This window comes from Bubalus kerabau, chromosome 14, assembly GCF_029407905.1.
Source record: "Bubalus kerabau isolate K-KA32 ecotype Philippines breed swamp buffalo chromosome 14, PCC_UOA_SB_1v2, whole genome shotgun sequence".
Taxonomy (NCBI): Eukaryota; Metazoa; Chordata; class Mammalia; order Artiodactyla; family Bovidae; genus Bubalus; species Bubalus kerabau.
The window spans coordinates 13,705,577-13,723,499 of record NC_073637.1 but is presented as its reverse complement, the minus strand read 5'-3'; the positions used below and the strand labels follow the sequence as shown (position 1 = coordinate 13,723,499).

Here is a 17,923-nt window from a genome sequence, read left to right as displayed (position 1 = left end):
AATGAAAATTGACCTTTTCCAGTCCTGTGGACATAAATGGAATTACACAGTGTATATAAGTGTGTGGTTTGCTTTATACATATTTTTGAAATTCAGTCATTTTGCTATAGGTATCTATCATTTGTTCTTTTGAGTAGCATTAGTGAATACTGAGTATATGAAAATTTTTATCAATTGTCCTATTCATAGACATAAAGATTGTCTCAAGTTTGGGGCTGTTATGAATAAGGATTTTATAAACATTCTTATTTTTGTGGGCATATATTTTTATTTCTCTTGTATAAATAATAGTAGATATGGTGGATCATAGAGTAAATATATATTTAAATTTATATGACACTGCTATAGAGTTCTCATATTCCTACCAGCAATGTATGAAAGTTCCAGTTTGTCCACATTCTTGACAGTATTTGGTATGTTAAGTCTCTTTCACTTTTGCCATTCTAGTGACATGGCATGACATGGCAGTTCTTATTTTCACTTCAGTGGAGACTGTGTGTGCTAAGTCACTTCAGTCATGTCAGACTCTTGCGACCTTATAGACTGTAGCCAGCCAGGCTCCATGTCCATGAGATTTTCCCCACAAGAATACAGGAGTGGGTTGCCATGCCCTTCTCTAGGGGATCTTCCCAACCCAGGGATTGAATCCCTGTCTCCTGCATCTCCTGCATTGGCAGGCAGACTGTTTATCACTAGTGCCAACAAGAGTGAGTGCTCAGTCACTTCAGTTGTGTCCAACTCTTGGCACCACCATGGAAACTAACAGTTAATTAACCTGATGGTTAATAATGTACTCCTGGCTATTTGCAGATCATCTTTGGTGAAATGTCAGTTCAAGTCATTTGACCCATTTTCCCCACGCTCGCCATGTTTGGAGAAGCACAGCTCTGGAGGTAAGTGCCCTGACCTCACAATCGAAAGCCTTGGTTCTCGACTGACTCTGCCATGAATCAGGTACGTGAATTGTAGGTCAAGCTGGCTTGTTTGTTTCCTCATCTACAGAATGTGGGATCTACCTCTATCATTCCTTTACTTATTTCCTTTTTGTGTTTGTGGAAAGAGCACCAAAGAGAGAAATAAGGAAACAATCAATGATTCCTTATAGAAGAGACAGACCTCAGGGAGATCTGAAAAAAATGCACATATCAGACCTGCAGCTTTTTGCATTAGTTTCTACATTAACACATAAAGGTTCAATAACTAAAGGCTATTTTTTAGTAACTGCAGAAGCAAATGTAGGGAGAATGTTGTTGGTTTAAAGGTTTCCTACGTTTACCCTTACTCTCACCTCACTCTGCATAGTTAATGCTCCCCAACTTCCATGAATGGGAAAGATCTGAAGGGAGCCACTGAGAGTGCAGAGGTTGATGGATCCCTGAGATTGTGTAATTTTTTGGCCATCTGCATGAAAGCTGATGACAGGCCAAGATGGGTTTATGGAAGCACAGCTTTGAGGATGATCAGAAGAGGCTTTAGTATGGCAAGAAGAAACCAAAAGAAGGCAGAGTTCTGTGTGCACAGGCGAGCAGTCTCTGAAAAGACTTTCCACAGCTTGGCAAGGCCCAGAATCAGTTCTTTTGCTGTGTACATCCAAGGCCTAAAGAGGACTTGTAGCCAACACAGCAACTCAATGGGAGACTCACTGAATATCAAACAAGATCAGCCGCTATAAGAGACTGGGTGGTCTCTGTTATTCTAAAACTCATCTTGAGGGAAATGGGAGGCAAGGATCTTAATCAGTTTAGTTTTCTCATCTATAACTATACATGTCATTGAAACAATATAGAAATTAAGTTAATGTATACAAAATAAAGGTATGTTTATTTCTCATGGTTGTGGACTAAAACCAGTGCTCTCTGTAGGAAGGAAGAATTTTTGTGTTCTAATGCAACATATCTAACTCTGGCAAGTAGCCATGGAACCAGCACAACCCACAGAAGTATGTCTGAGTCAGACCAGCCAAAAACCTATTCCCTTAGCAATAGTTACTCATGTTATCACCATTTTTTTTTTAAAGTAAGAACAATTGGATACTAATGTGAGAATCTATTGCAGACACTTTTTTCCCCATAAAACTATGTACTGAAGACTTATTTAGTCATAGCACTCATTCTCAACAAATCCTTTTGCTGTCTTTGGAAACACCTAAGTTAAAGAATACTCCCAGGTATATACATTGATTACTATAGATCATAGCAGCAGGCATAAGACGCAGTGTACCATGTCTGTGCTGGTGGCAGGCTCCATGGTGCTCTTTCCCAGTGAAGCTGGAGGTGGTGAGAATCCTTCACAATTCAGATCTATTGGCACCCATGGCTGATCAGTCTGAATCATCATAAAAACAGAAACTTCCCTGTGGTTCCTTTCATTGATCCTTGGCCCAGGTACCTGGAATCTGACTCCTCTCTTGAGGAATATCAGGCCTGGAATAGCTAAAGCTTGGTCAGACCCCACAGCCATGCTTATGTCTTGCTCGTGCCACCACTTCTTTCATCATGTGCAGGGTTCCTCGTGTTGTTTCCCCCGTCCAACGTTGCCTCTTTAGCTTCTGCAAACAGCAGTCCTTTGGCCCCATCATGTGTTTTCAATCAAAGTATATCAGACGCTCTTATCATACTCTTTATCAACTCTTTGGCTTTGTAGACGCTGTGTTCTCTTCTTGTATCATTTTATGGCACTCTTCTCACCGTCACCACCGCCACTACTGAAGAGGACCTTCTGATGAGGAGATAAACCTGATGATCAAGCGAGTGAGGTATCATGAGTTTTGGGCAGCTCGTTTCTGTTGTCCTTCAGCCTCATAGTCACTGTCCATATCCCTCCTTTTGACTCTTGGGACTAACAGTTCATAAGCCACATCTGCCAGACACCCTTGCCAACAGGCTCCTTGTCTGTTTAGGCCATTGGAGGCATACATGGGAATCTGGAAGGAGTGGAGAAGAAAAAGTATGTTTTCCCCCATCTTTTGGTGGCCTCTCCAGCAGTGGCTGCAAGTGCTAGATGGTGTGTGTGCAGTCCCGGGCTCCCATTCAAGCAGCTCGGTTCCAATATCATCAGTGTTGGTAGCGGGCAAGGGTGAGGGCCAAGTAAAACCATTTATGTTCTTGTTTGTTTCTGCAGCCTTAGGGGGATAGTCTTATATTAGTCTCCTAGTTACTAACCTGTGACTGTCTCATTTTATTTTATTTTATTTTATTTTACTTTACAATATTGTATTGGTTTCCTTTATCCTTCTAGTCCTTCTAACACCTTTGTCAGCAGTCATCTGTTTCCAGTTCCTTATTTCGTAATACCCAGAAAGGACTGCTTCCTAATGCAGAACATGAAGAGCAAACGGGAAGATTATTACTTATGAGTTGTCTTCAAAGGACTCTAAGAGGCTGAAGTAATAGTTATGAATCATATCCTAGAAGCAAACGCTATCAGGTTGTATCTCTTGGGCTTTATCACCGTTTAAACTCTAAGCACTCGAACACTCTCTAGAACAGGAGTCAGCAAACATTTATATGGAAGGAGTCAGTCAACATGGTGGGGGTGATGGCTTGTGAAGCCTGTATTGTAAGTACTCACCTCTGCTACTGCAGCAGGAAAGCAGCCATAGACAACACGTAGATAGGTGGGCATGGCTGTGTTTCAATAAAACTTTAGTTACAAAACTAGGCAGCAAGCCAGATTTGGCCCGTGAGTGGTAATTTGATTCCTGCTCTGGAGTGTCTAGAAAGACAGGGTAAAACAGATAAAAGGACATAATCCAGGCATTCATTTCAGTCATCCATTGTTACTCATTTATTCACTTTTCAAATCAATTATCAGTTATTTATTGATGTTGCTCTAGGTAACTGGGCTTCCCAGGCGACTCAGATGGTAAAGAATCTGCCTGCCATGCGGGAGACTCGAGTTCAATCTTTGGATTGGGAAGATCCCTTGGCGGAGGGCATGACAACCCACTCCAGTATTCTTGCCTGTAGAATCCCACAGACAGAGGAGACTGGTGGGCTACAGTTCATGGGGTCGCAAAGAGTCAGACACAACTGAGTGACTAACACTTTCACTTTTGTGTAGCTGGGCTACAATGGAGATTAAAATATATACATTTTGGAGAAGGAATATTTAACTTGATTAAATCACAAGAAAATAAAAATTTTAATAATTCTGGAAATGAATGTCCCTTACTCCCTGAATCCCACGCCTTCCCCTGTTGGCTCTTCCCCAATCATAACTCTCTGCCACCTGTCCTTGTGCAATCCTGCCGTGTCTCTAACTCTGACTTAAGAAGTCCTTCTTTCATGCAATGAAAGGACATTCATTACACAGATGAGCACTAGCTTTCCAATCCAAATGCAAGACTTTAATCAGCCCTGAGAAACACTTAAAGCATGCAGAGCCTCTAAAATGCATTATCTTCTGGAAAAAAAAATCCACTCCCCCCGACACAAAACAATTCCCTTGTTTATCATGAAAGAAACAAAAGATACCAACAAAATGCTTTCATGTATCCCCTAAATAATGCCTATAATTAAATGCACCATGTACGTGATTGAGAAAAATTTCATTTGCTTTCCAGCTTCCCCTAAATAACATCATAAGATCAAAGCAACAGATCATTGTAAGTTTCTTAGATTTTTTTTTTTCAAGCACTAGCATTAATCCATCAAGAACAAAAATATCTTCCTCTATTCTGGAAAAGAACAATGGTAACTGAAGTTTCTCAAATTCATTTCAATCTAATTATCAATTCAAAATGCTATTTGGAACTTGTTTGCTTCCTGTCACAAAATGGAATTACATCCAGAATTCAAGTTATCTTTTAAAATATTTTTTTAACTTTTAATTATAAGCAATTTCAAACCTTAAAAAAATTGTTCATGTAAGATTAGTGCAAAGAATTGATATATCTTCATTTACCCAGATATCCTGTTGATATTTCACCAGTTGTCCCAATAATATTCTTTATGATCAAAGGGTCCAATCTAGTGTTATATATCATTCTGAGTTGTCACGTTTCTCTGATCTCCTTCAACCTGCATTAGTTGCTCAGTCTTTTCTTGGTTTTTCTGACCGTCACATTTTTGAAGATCACTGATCAATTATTTAGTAGAATGTCTTTTGGGGTTTCTCCAGTGTTTCTCCATGATTAGACCCAGGTCATACATTTTTGGCTAGAATATCAACAGAAGTGATGCTGTGTTTACATTGTCTCCCATTCAAATGGTACAAGATGCCAACTTTTTCATTACTGGTGGCATTAATATTGGTCACCTGGTATCAGCTAGTTTAGTCCATAGTTATTTTTGCAATAATAGGTATCTCGTGAGGTGATTCTTTGAGTCTGCAAAATCCTATTTTACATCTCATTTCCATCCTTTAGTTTTACCATCCACTGATATTTCTCACCCAAATTATTTCTTTGATGATCATCAAATAACTTTAAACTCCATCACTCCATCCATATTTATTATTGTAACAAAGAGCCCTCATCTTGCCCCACTTATTTATTCATTTATATCATTGAAGACACATGGATTCCTAGTTTACTGAATGAGCTATAAACATTTACTATCATCATTGATATGCACATGCAAAAGGTCTGAGATTTGATTGCCCCATCAAAAAGCTTGGGTTACCTATTCAAGTCACACAGCTGGTAAATTCTGGGTTCAGGAGTAAGACATAGGTTTCTCACTGCATTGATTTTGAAAATATAGTTAAGTTTCTTAGAATAATGAAATAAACATTTCATGACTGTGAATATTCAGAATTAAACATTTAGCATTATCTTCCTTTCAGTTCATAGCATTGCTAGGGTTTTGTTAGGTGAGCAAAGTTATTGTTTCAAATCACGCACTATTAGTCGTGAGCTGAATGTTTGTGTCCCCACCTTCAAAATTCATATATGGAGGCTCTAACCCTCCATGTGAGGGTTTTATTTGGAGGTGGAGCCACTGGGAAGTATTTAGGTTTAAATGAAGTCAAAAGGCCAGGGCAATCATGTTGGGATTAGTTTACTCATCATAAGAGGAAGAGGGACCAGAGCTCTCTCCCCTTGTGTAAGGATACAATGAGAAGGAGGCCATCTGTAAGCCAGCATGATGTCCTCACCACAAACCACATCTTCTGGCTCCTTGATCTTGGCATTCCAGCCTCCAGAACTGTGAAAAATATATGACTATTGACCACTCTATCTGAGGTATTGTGTTATAGCAGCCCAAGCTGGCTAAGACACTATTTTAACAAATCTAATAGCAATATAATAAAAATAGATTTTAAATAATTTTGGCATTTGCAACAACATGGATGGACTTGGAAGGCATTATATTAAGGGAAATAAGTAAAAAGACAGATATTGTATGATACTACTTATGACTTTCCTATAACTCAGATGGTAAAAAATCTACCTGCAATGCAGGAGAATGGGGGTTTGATCCCTAGGTCAGAAAGATCCCCTGGAAAAGGAAATGGCAAGCCACTCCAGTATTCTTACCTGGAGAATTCCAAGGACAGAGGAGCCTGGCAGGCTACAGTCCATGGGGTCACAAAAAGTCGGACACGACTAAGTGACTAACACACACACACATCACTTATATGTGGAATCTAAAAAAATAAAAATACAACAAACTAGTGAATATAACAACAACAAAAATAAATAAATAAAACAGACTTATAGAGAACAAACTAGTGGTTACCAGTGCAGGGAAAGGACAGTTTAGAGGTGGGGAATTAAGAAGAGCAAATTATTAGATATAAAATAAGTTACTAGGATATATGGTACAATACAGGGAACATAGCTAATATTTTATAGTAACTATAAATGAAGTATAATCTATAAAAATTTTGAATCACTATATTATACATCTGTAACTTATATAATAAAAATATAATTAATTAAAGATAATGAAAAATATTCTCAGTTCTATGAAAGTCATCAAGAAATGTCATGTGCATATTTCTAAAGTAATGACACTGTCTCTTACTGTCACTGTTAGAAATTTACAGAATGTTTTATGGCATATAGTCTTACTTTAGGATAGAATTTGATCGCATTTGTGTATTTTCCATACAGCTCAGGAATTCCTGGTTTTGATTAAGAAACTCTCCCTCTCCAATCTTATGCCTGCAGGTATAAGGAAGGAGGACTCAGAGAATAATGACTAAAAATAGGGTAAAGATGATCTGTTGGTAGCTCCCTCAATGTTTTGTTTTTTTTGTTTTTTTTGTGTGTGTTTTTTTTTGCTACCATTTACAAATGAAACCCAACTGCACATACTAAAAGTTGAATTGCTATTTTGGGCATTTGGATCAGAGTGAGCCATCCAACAGGGAACTAGGAGACATGGGACTTCATGTCAGGAGATTACAAGAGGACTCTGTGTGTCTGCTGTTGGCTCTGGTTTTTAGCTCTCTAGGCTGGCAGGGTCTTCATGTCCCACATATCTGAATGCTCAGCTCCTGCTGCTGGTCAAAAGTCTCAGATTTCTTCTTCAGTGACAGCAAGGGCAATTGAGGACTCCTGTCAGTGGTTACCGCTCTGGTGTCTTACTAAAAGGCAGACATGGGAAAAGCATGGTCTCTATAAGCTTGAGTTCCAATCCCAGCCCTGCCACTTCTTATCCTGATGTCTTGGGCAGGTTTTTCCATCAATCTGAGCCTTACTTCTCTCACTACCATTTGAAATGTAGGAAATAGTTATATATATTGTATATGCAATGTAGGATGTAGTTATGAATAGGTTACATGCTGAGTGTGAAATGATTGATACAGAAGTAACACTATACAACTGAGATGGAGTTTCTTCTGGGCTTCAGAGTGTGTAAAATTTTTTGAGAAGGCAAGCATTATATGCATTATAGATCTATGCATTCTAGATCACTGAAATAGCTAGGATTAAAATTATTATACATAGTAAAAGGATTTAATAGCCCAGAGGGAAAAGGACTGGATGATGGGAGGTTCCCCAAGGGTGAGAGAGGCTTCCGTGGGTCTTTGTGGTTGGGCAGGACTGGGGTGAAGGAAGCAGTGGGGCATTCTAGGCGTTTCCAGTTTAGTTTAGATAGCAAAGTCATTTGAATGTCTACTAAGTGACAAGATTTATGTTGACACTTTAACTATGATGTTCAACAAGAAAAAGTTCTATTTGTTTCCTAGGCTGCCAGAACAACCTACCAGAGCCCAGGTGGCTTAAACAGAAATGTATTCTCTCTCATTTGTAAGCTGGAAGTCTGAGGTCAAGGTGCTGGCAGGGCCTCCCTCACTGAGGGCTCTAGAGGAGAACCTTCCTGGCCTCTTCCTACTTCTGGCAATCGCTGGCAACCTGTGATGTCCCTCTGCTTGCAACTGTGTCTCTCCAATCTTAGCCTCAATTGTCACTTGATCATCTTCCCCCCATGTTTCTTTATTGCTTCTTGTCTTATAAGGACACCTGTCATATTCGACTAAGGACCTGCCCTACTCTAGTATTAACTCATCTTAACTTGCCTCATTATTATATTTGCAAAATCCCTATTTCCAAGTGACTTCACCTTTATAGGTACCAGGGTTGGGATTTCAACATATCTTTACAGGGTTTCAAGAGATATTTAAAAATAGTCAAGCCACAGTAAGGTCTCTCACCATTAGGAGTTCCTAGTAAGAGACAGAGACATGAAATAAAAAGGCAATTGTAATATCATTTGAAATATGCTATGTTAACTACTTGTCCATGGAGGCATATGGTGATAAATTAGATGATTACTGTTTAATTAGACAGCAGGTGAAGGGGACTGTCAGGGAGACTTTCTATGATAACGTGTCAGCTGAATTATGAAGATGATCTGCTGTCAGCCAAATGAAGACATGGAGAAAGTCAATCCAAATGAAAGGAACAACACACATGAAGTCAAGGAGGAATGAAATACTTTCTGGGTGGAGAAAACTGTAAGCAAAACTTCAATATTGATAGACAAGTAAGAGTCAGAGAAAGCAGAAGAGAGAAACCTGGGGGTCTAGGTTGAGCCTGTGTATAGGGAGCTGTGTCTTCTCACTTTAGGAAGCTTAGACTTTCATTCAGCTTCCATCGGTTACTAGAATAGTGCCTATCACAGTGTGGTCAGGTCATTGGTTGAGGTAAAGGGCATGTAATTGCCTTAATTACAATCATTACAGTGGGCCAGCCCATAAGTTCACAGTACTACTGTGCATGGAAAATATGAGTGAAAATTAAAATATGACCAGACTGCAAATGCATTGGAGTAATGGTTTTTAAATGCATTGGAGTAATGGTTTTTAAATTGAACTGCCAACTCATGCAAGCATATCAAGGTTGTTTGGAAGTTCAAAGATGGAGTTTCTGATTCATGGACACTCAGTGACATAGAAGAAGACCAGGAACAAAAAAGGATTCATAGCAACATAAATCTTCTTGCTAATCATAATTGCAAACATTTAAGTTATAAGCTGTAATAAGTTAGCACTTTTTGTTAGCAGCAGATATACTGTTTAAAATAAGGCAGATGTGATAGTCTTGGCTCTCAAGGATTTTAATAAATAGAATCCAAAATGTGTTTAGGGAACTATATACAAGAATGCACAGCCTTTAACATAGAACACAATTTCTTCCTCTAGCCCAGTACCCCTCCTTCATGGGGACAAGGAGACATTCCAGAGATAGTCCTTAATGTTATTTCATACAATTCCTTCCTCTAAACAAAACTCATTGTTGCTTTGCTATCCACAGCTGTCCTCCTGAGATGTGTCTATTGCAAACAGAGGGGGACCCTCAGAACTATGGTTCCCATAAGCAATTACTGAAGAACAAGGTTATTTGAGGGGCATTCCTTTCTGCAGAGGTTGGTGTCGGGAAAGAGCAACTCTGCTTTTTTATAGCAGGACCCTCATGTCCCTGTGCAGGCTAGCACAGGGGCTTCTGACAGGCCGGGAGCAAGGGAAGGAATCATGGGCACTTGAAGTGCTGAAGTCCGTGTCCCCAGACACTACTTAGAAAGGGCCTTATTTTTGGCCTCGTGCCCTTCTCCAGTTTCATTTCCACTGAAGAGTGGTTTGAACACTGTGACCTTTTCCATCAACACTCATGGCTAAAATTAAATTGCAGAGTCCAGGTGAAGAAGGAGCTCAAGCCCTTTCTAAAGGCCACCATGATGAACATCGCTTACCAGGAAGGGGAAGAGAAACTCCCTAACCCAGGATGTGCATCTGGAAGGGAAACAGAAGAAGTTTACACAAACTCCAGTGGATGATGAGGGATTTAAAGATGAATACACTCTGTTCTCAAGGAGCTTAAACTCTAGTGGGAAACCTGAGACGTACAGAGTGAATTCCATTACAGAGCATTTTAGTACAAGCGATTTAATGGAGTGATTAAAGATAGTGATAATCATAATAGATATCATCTATAGAACTCAGTTTTTATGTTCCAACTCCTTTCATATACATAATCTCAGTTGATTATCACAGCATCTCTTTTTTATAAGATGGTTCATCCTATTATTTTCCCACTTGAAAGTTGGAGAAACTGAGGGCAAGGTAGACAAAGTGTACTGAACAAAATAGAAGTGTCTGGAATCAATGTAAATCTCTCCATTTCTAAATACTATGCTGTGATCCCAAATAAAATGCTAATCCAGGATGGAGCACGAAGAGCTGGATTCTGACTGGTACTAGGCAGAGGTACTTTGGTTACAAGTAGATTCTATGGCCTGGATTACAAAATCTATAACATTATGATTTGTCTTTATGCATCTGTTTTCAGTGTGGGCAGAATATTAAGAAACACAAGATATGTTTTCCAAATGGTTAGGAAGTTAGCTCTCATTGACTTATGTGTTTATTCATACTTCTTTCTAGTCATCTCTTTCTCAAATGCTTTTCCATTCCCTCCACTCATTGCTTATACAATTCAAGAAAAGTTTGATATAAGCCCCTGGGAATCCCCTTTTATCCAATCAGGAGCCAGGTCCAAAGGAAAGCAAACCCTTGGTTTGGGAAGCTCCCAAAATATTGAAGCAATCATGAAACTCCAAGGTGGAAGGTGGAAGTAGTCTTCTTTTAAAGATATTCCTACACATAACTCTGGGAGTTGGTGATGGACAGGGAGGCCTGGCGTGCTGTGATTCGTGGGGTCGCAAAGAATCGGACACGACTGAGCAACTGAACTGAACTGAACATGTAATCAAGTGCTATGACTAACTTCCTGGAAATACTTACAAAGTCTCTTTAGAGAGAAAGCCAGAGACATTTTGTGTCATTGTTTATTAGCCCTGAATGAAAATGCCCTTTTGCTCAGCCCCAGGTGAAGAATAAGTCCATAATATACAAGAGATGTCCCATCATTTCTTCAGTATGAAGATATTTCATTCATCAGTTAAATCTACCTCTCCTTGATGAGGATGTGTTACATGACAAGGGATCGTTAATTATATTTGTTGAAAAAAACAAATATCAAGGAATAAGTACTTTGATATTATTTGACTGTCTTGGGTATGTTCAGTTCAGTTCAGTCACTCAGTCATGTCTGACTCTCTGTGACCCATGGAATGCAGCATGCCAGGCCTCCCTGTCCATCACCAACTCCCAGAGTTAACGTAGACTCATGCCCATCAAGTCGGTGATGCCATCCAACTGTCTCATCCTCTGTTGTCCCCTTCTCCTCCCGCCTTCAATCTTTCCCAGCATCAGGGTCTTTTCAAATGTGTCAGCTCTTCACATGAGGTGGTCAAAGAACTGGAGTTTCAGCTTCAGCATCAGTCCTTCCAAAGAATATTCAGGACTGATTTCCTTCACGATGGACTGATTGGATCTCCTTGCAGTCAAAGGGACTCTCAGGAGTCTTCTCCAAGTCCACAGTTCAAAAGCATCAATTCTTCCGCACTCAGCTTTCTTTATAGTCTAACTCTCACATCCATACATGTCATGCATGGGTATGCTAAACTGGAAATGCCATTTTTGGTGCTTCTAATATCTCACTTGCATTAGGAAAATCAGTGTAGCATATGGAAGAGGGCTGACAGGTATTTAAAGGCACAAGTGCAATTCCGGTTCAACCAATAATTTGTCTGAGCCTCAGATTTCCCCTATAAGGTTTCTTCCCAATAATGCAGAAAGTTTGGGTAAGAGATTTCTAAGCTTCCTTGTAGCTCCAAACACCTACCATGTATTTCAGGGTCTGCAATAGAAGAAATGACAGTTTGATCTATTCTGATATCAATTTCCAAGTGTTTGCTCTTTGAAAAAATGGCTATTCAACCCCAATAAACATACTTTCTTAGTCTGGTCCATAGTGATCCTTGATAACTCAATCACACCTGCGGATAATCACCACTTCTACTTAGCTTAAGAAAGTACACTGGTGTTGGCCTCCTGCTTGAAACATGGCTCAGTAGTGTTGTCCTAACACAGTGTCATTAGTGAATTTATTTGTCTTACTCTAAGAGGGATAGTTCTGGAAATGACTTGTCTGGGAAGAAGTAAGAGCAGCCCAAGAATTAAGTGACCGTGAGCTAAGTGATCTCAAGCATGCTTATTCTACAAGGTGGCTTAACTTAAAACAAACAAAGTGAGCTTTTGTCTCTGTGATGCATGGTTGACTTCTTTTCTTTCTATACTTGAGAACACTCACCTGATCCTTAGGAGGTAGGGAGACAGATAAAGCCATAAATTTGCCAGATCAAAGGCCATTGTCAAATAAACAGAATTGTCATTAAATGTTAAGGAATACGTGCTTTTTTGCTGCCTAGAAATAGGAGCTATGAAGCATACAGGACGTGGAAATGCCAGATGTGATGCTTCTAATTCGTGATTCCATTAGAAAAATCATTGTGAGATAGATGACAGAGAGCTGAATTGGTATTAAAAGCAATGAGTTCAAGTCTGGCTTCTCTGCTGATGTCAACAAAACATCTTAAATTATGTGGGGCGGGGGGCATCTCAATTTCAATACCAGTGTGAAAGTGCAATAAGAAGCAAAGTATTTTGTGGAATACTCCTACTGTGTGGCAGGCATTACATCATAATTTAATCCCCTTTGCAAACAATCATGAAGGTATTATTGACTCCACACTTATTCATAAGAAAACTAGGACTGGGAGGGATTTAATAACTTCTCCAAGTTACTGCTAGTAGAATAGAGATGCCTTCTGGTCTTTCTGACCAATGGCTCTTTCTATAGTAGTACACTACCTTTTTAATTTTAGAAGAAAATTTTCTTTTAAAAAGTAAAAATTTCCAGTCTCAGAATAAAGGCAGAAACAGAAATTAAAATGATGATATTACACCTATGATCTTGAGATATTTTTGTCAAGAAGGAAGTTTTTTTTTTTTTTTTTTTTTTTTTTGGTGAAAGAAATCAAAGAGGACACTAACAGATGGAGAAATATACCATGTTCATGGATTGGAAGAATCAATATAGTGAAAATGAGTATACTACCCAAAGCAATCTATAGATTCAATGCAATCCCTGTCAAGCTACCAACAGCATTCTTCACAGAGCTAGAACAAATAATTTCACAATTTGTATGGAAAAACAAAAAACCTCGAATAGCCAAAGCGATCTTGAGAAAGAAGAATGGAACTGGAGGAATCAACCTACCTGACTTCAGGCTCTACTACAAAGCCACAGTTATCAAGACAGTATGGTACTGGCACAAAGACAGAAATATAGATCAATGGAACAAAATAGAAAGCCCAGAGATAAATCCACGCACATATAGACACCTTATCTTCGACAAAGGAGGCAAGAATATACAATGGATTAAAGACAATCTCTTTAACAAGTGGTGCTGGGAACTCTGGTCAACCACTTGTAAAAGAATGAAACTAGAACACTTTCTAACACCATACACAAAAATAAACTCAAAATGGATTAAAGATCTAAACGTAAGACCAGAAACTATAAAACTCCTAGAGGAGAACATAGGCAAAACACTCTCTGACATACATCACAGCAGGATCCTCTATGACCCACCGCCCAGAATATTGGAAATAAAAGCAAAAATAAACAAATGGGACCTAATTAACCTTAAAAGCTTCTGCACATCAAAGGAAACTATTAGCAAGGTGAAAAGACAGCCTTCAGAATGGGAGAAGATAATAGCAAATGAAGCAACTGACAAACAACTAATCTCGAGAATATACAAGCAACTCCTACAGCTCAACTCCAGAAAAATAAATGACCCAATCAAAAAATGGGCCAAAGAACTAAGAAGGAAGTTTTCAGGGGAAGGTAAAGAAGGAGTTATGTGGTAGTGGTTGTTTAGTGGCTAAGTTGTGTCTGACTCTTGTGACCCCATGGACTGTAACCTGCCAGTCTCCTCTGTCCTTGGGATTTCTCAGGCAAGAATACCAGAGTGGGTTGCTGTTTCTTTCTTCATGGGATCTTCCTGACCCAGGAATCAAACCTGCATCTTCTGCATTGCAGGTGGTCTCCTGCATTGCAGTTGAATTCTCCACCACTGAGCCACCAAATACAAAGGAGTTAAATGAATGTGAAAACTTTTATGGTTAAATCTGAAGATGTATTTAAAGTAAAATATTTTCTTCCTTATAAAGAAATAGTTGTTTATTATTTTTAAAAAAAAACTTAGGGGAAAATAAGCAAAACTATAATAATAATAAGGCAATCCCAAAATATCAATATTTTGATATTTCTACTCATAAAGTAACTAAATTTTTTCTAACCCTCAGTATGTCTTTTCACTATGAGATCTCATTTATTTGGACTTCATTAATTTAAAATTACTAATAAACTAGAGATAGGCTAGATTACATCTGGCATGTAACAGTAATTGAATAAATATTTGAATGAGTGAATGGTTGAAAAAATCATCATATGATTTGTCAAAAATGGGGAATTTACAAGTTTTTAGGTGAGATTCAACTGTAAGTTGAACACCCATTGATTCAAGGTCTATTCCAAGTCATAGAATACAATAAAAATAAGGTTAAAGACAAGGTTCCTAATTTCAAAGTACTTGAAGTTAAAAAGCCCTTCTAGGAAGCAGAATATAAAATACACTACAAAGAGGATTCAAACTAGTACAGCCACTATGGAGAACAGTGTGGAGATTCCTTTAAAAACTGGAAATAGAACTGCCCTATGACCCAGCAATCCCACTGCTGGGCACACACACCAAGGAAACCAGAATTGAAAGAGACACATGTACCCCAATGTTCCTCACAGCGCTGTTTATAATAGCCAGGACATGGAAGCAACCTAGATGTCCATCAGCAGATGAATGGATAAGAAAGCTATGGTACATATCCACAATGGAGTATTACTCAGCTATTGAAAAGAATGCATTTGAATCAGTTCTAATGAGGTGAATGAAACTGGAGCCTATTATACAGAGTGAAGTAAGCCAGAAAGAAAAACACCAATACAGTATATTAACACATATACATGGAATTTAGAAAGATGGTAATGATGACCCTATATGCGAGACAGCAAAAGAGACACAGATATAAAGAACACATTTTTGGACTCTGCGGGAGAAGGCAAGGGTGGGATGATTTGAGAGAATAGCATTGAAACATGTATAATTACCATATGTGAAACAAATCACCAGTCCAGGTTCGATCCATGAGAAAGGGCACTCGGGGCCAGTGCACTGGGATGACCCTGAGGGATGGGTTGGGGAGGGAGGTGGGAGGGGGGTTCAGGATGTGGAACACGCATACACCCATGGCTGATTCATGTCAATGTATGGCAAAAACCACCACAATATTGTAAAGTAATTAGCCTCCAATTAAAATAAATAAATTTTTAAAAAAGATTTAAATCATAATGAGGTTAAAAAAGTAAACATCCTTAGGAATGCTTATACCACTCAATACTAATGAATATGAAAAAATTAAGCATTCAGATGGGAATTTAGTGAATATATTGTGATCAATCCTTTGATTTCACTACAAAGATCACATCATGTTAATTTGTTTGTTTAAAGATAGTTTTCTGACAATTAGAAACTAGGGATGACTTGCTGCAGCCTCTTTGGGTCCCTCTGTAGTAACACTCTCAGGCAAATTTGGTCACCCTGTTTTGACACTTTTCTCAGCTGTTACATGAAGCATTTGCAGGACATAGGATGTTTCAAGAACATTAGCTTTAAAGCTGGAAGCCTTCTCTCTCTCCACTTCAGTTTTGCTGCTCTTTGCATCATGAGGCTGCATACACATAACTAAAATTTAAATAGTCTACACCAGATCACTATTTCCCAAACTTCAGACATTTACGCATCATAATCACAGTTTTGCCAAATTCACATGTCACTCAAACAACCACTCTGCACCCTCTGTGTACGTGCTTCTCTCATGCATGCTGCATACTAAGTTGTTTCAGTGGTGTTTGACTCTTTGCAAACTTAGGAACTGCAGCCCACCAGGCTCCTCTATCCATGGGATTCTCCAGGCAATAATACTGGAGTGGGTTGCCATGCCCTCCTCTAGGGGATCTTCCTGACCCAGGGATCAAACCGACACGTCTTACATCTCCTGCACTGGCAGCTGGGTTCTTTACCACTAGTGCAGATGTGAGAGTTGGACCATAAAGAAGACTGAGTGCTGAATAATTGATGCTTTTGAACTGTGATTCTGGAGACGACTCTTGAGAGTCCCTTGGACAGCAAGGAGATCAAACCAGTCAATCCTAAAGGAAATCAACCCTGAATATTCATTGGAAGGATTGATGCTGAAGCTGAAGCTCCAGTACTTTGGCCACCTGATGTGAAAAGTCAAATCATTGGAAAAGACCCTGATCCTGAGAAAGATTGAAGGCAGGAGGAGAAGGGACAACAGAGGATGAGATGGTTGGTTGGTATTACCAACTCATTGGACATGAATCTGAGCAAACGCCAGGAGATAGTGAAGGACAGGGAAGCCTGGCATGCTACAGTCCATGGGGTGGCAAAGAGTTGGACACAACTGAGTAACTGAACACCACCACCAACACCACCTGGGAAGCCCAGTTCTCTCATAGTATAAGCTAATATACTATGTGCAATCACTGATTTGATGCTTTAGTTATATTTTCCAATATATGTTAAGATATATTGTATACACAATCATTAAACTGGAGTGTGATGACTATAATCACTCTGCTTATTACCATAGATTTACATGGTCATGCTTCAGATACAGATGGGAAGCTGAAACAGAGCCACTTCAGGAACAAAAGTCTGTGCCTAAAAAATCATTATTAGTGATGAATACTAGAAAACATCTAAGACTTCAATATTTTGTCATTATTGCTTTTAGTATCATGGAAGAAAACATATCAGACACCGGATATATACATACAATCTACGTCCCATCTATCAGCTCTCTATCGATCTGCTTCTTAATCCAATGTCTCTTTGTCCTCTTGCTATTTTCTTAGAACTCAAGGCATGTCTTGTCACTCCCCTGCTTAAAAATGTTGATAATGTCTCAGAATCTGCAGACAGTCTTCAAAGCCTTTCAAAGTTTGGCCTTTTGAACATACACCAATTTTTCACCCTTGCCTTCATTAAACCCCTTAGTGGAAATATTAGCTCAGGGTCCCCCAGATATATCCTGTCTTGCTGGTCCTTGCCCTTGTTCATGACATCCTCTGCCTACTTTACCATGTGAAATCCCATTTACGCTTCAAGGAGTGCCACTGTGGGCTGATGTATGGATCTTTGATAGGCTCTCTATAGTCTATGCACCCTTGCTTATACAGTTTTTATTTAGGCAAATATTTAATATAAAAGGGTAGGTTGGAATGTTGAAAAAATAGTTTGTCCCTTAGTTCTTTCACTTTATAGCATTGTGGCCGTGAGAATGTCATGTACCCTCTCAGAAATATCCTTCTTAATTTGTAAAATGAGGCACAGTATTAAACTAGGTTTTACTTCTTCCATCAGGTGTCCCCCTACTTCCTTGACCCACCCCTGGACTGGACTACTTGCTATGATGTCCC

At 39.1% G+C, this 17,923-nt stretch overlaps 1 long non-coding RNA gene across 1 annotated transcript; it reads left to right on the top strand.

The window, feature by feature from the left end:
• The first annotated feature begins 1,569 nt into the window (after positions 1-1,569).
• On the top strand, positions 1,570-4,106 carry LOC129626598 (uncharacterized). The gene is made up of 3 exons (XR_008702061.1): positions 1,570-1,814; positions 2,644-2,755; positions 3,836-4,106. It is a non-coding gene; the product is annotated as an uncharacterized LOC129626598 (long non-coding RNA).
• Positions 4,107-17,923: the final 13,817 nt, after the last annotated feature.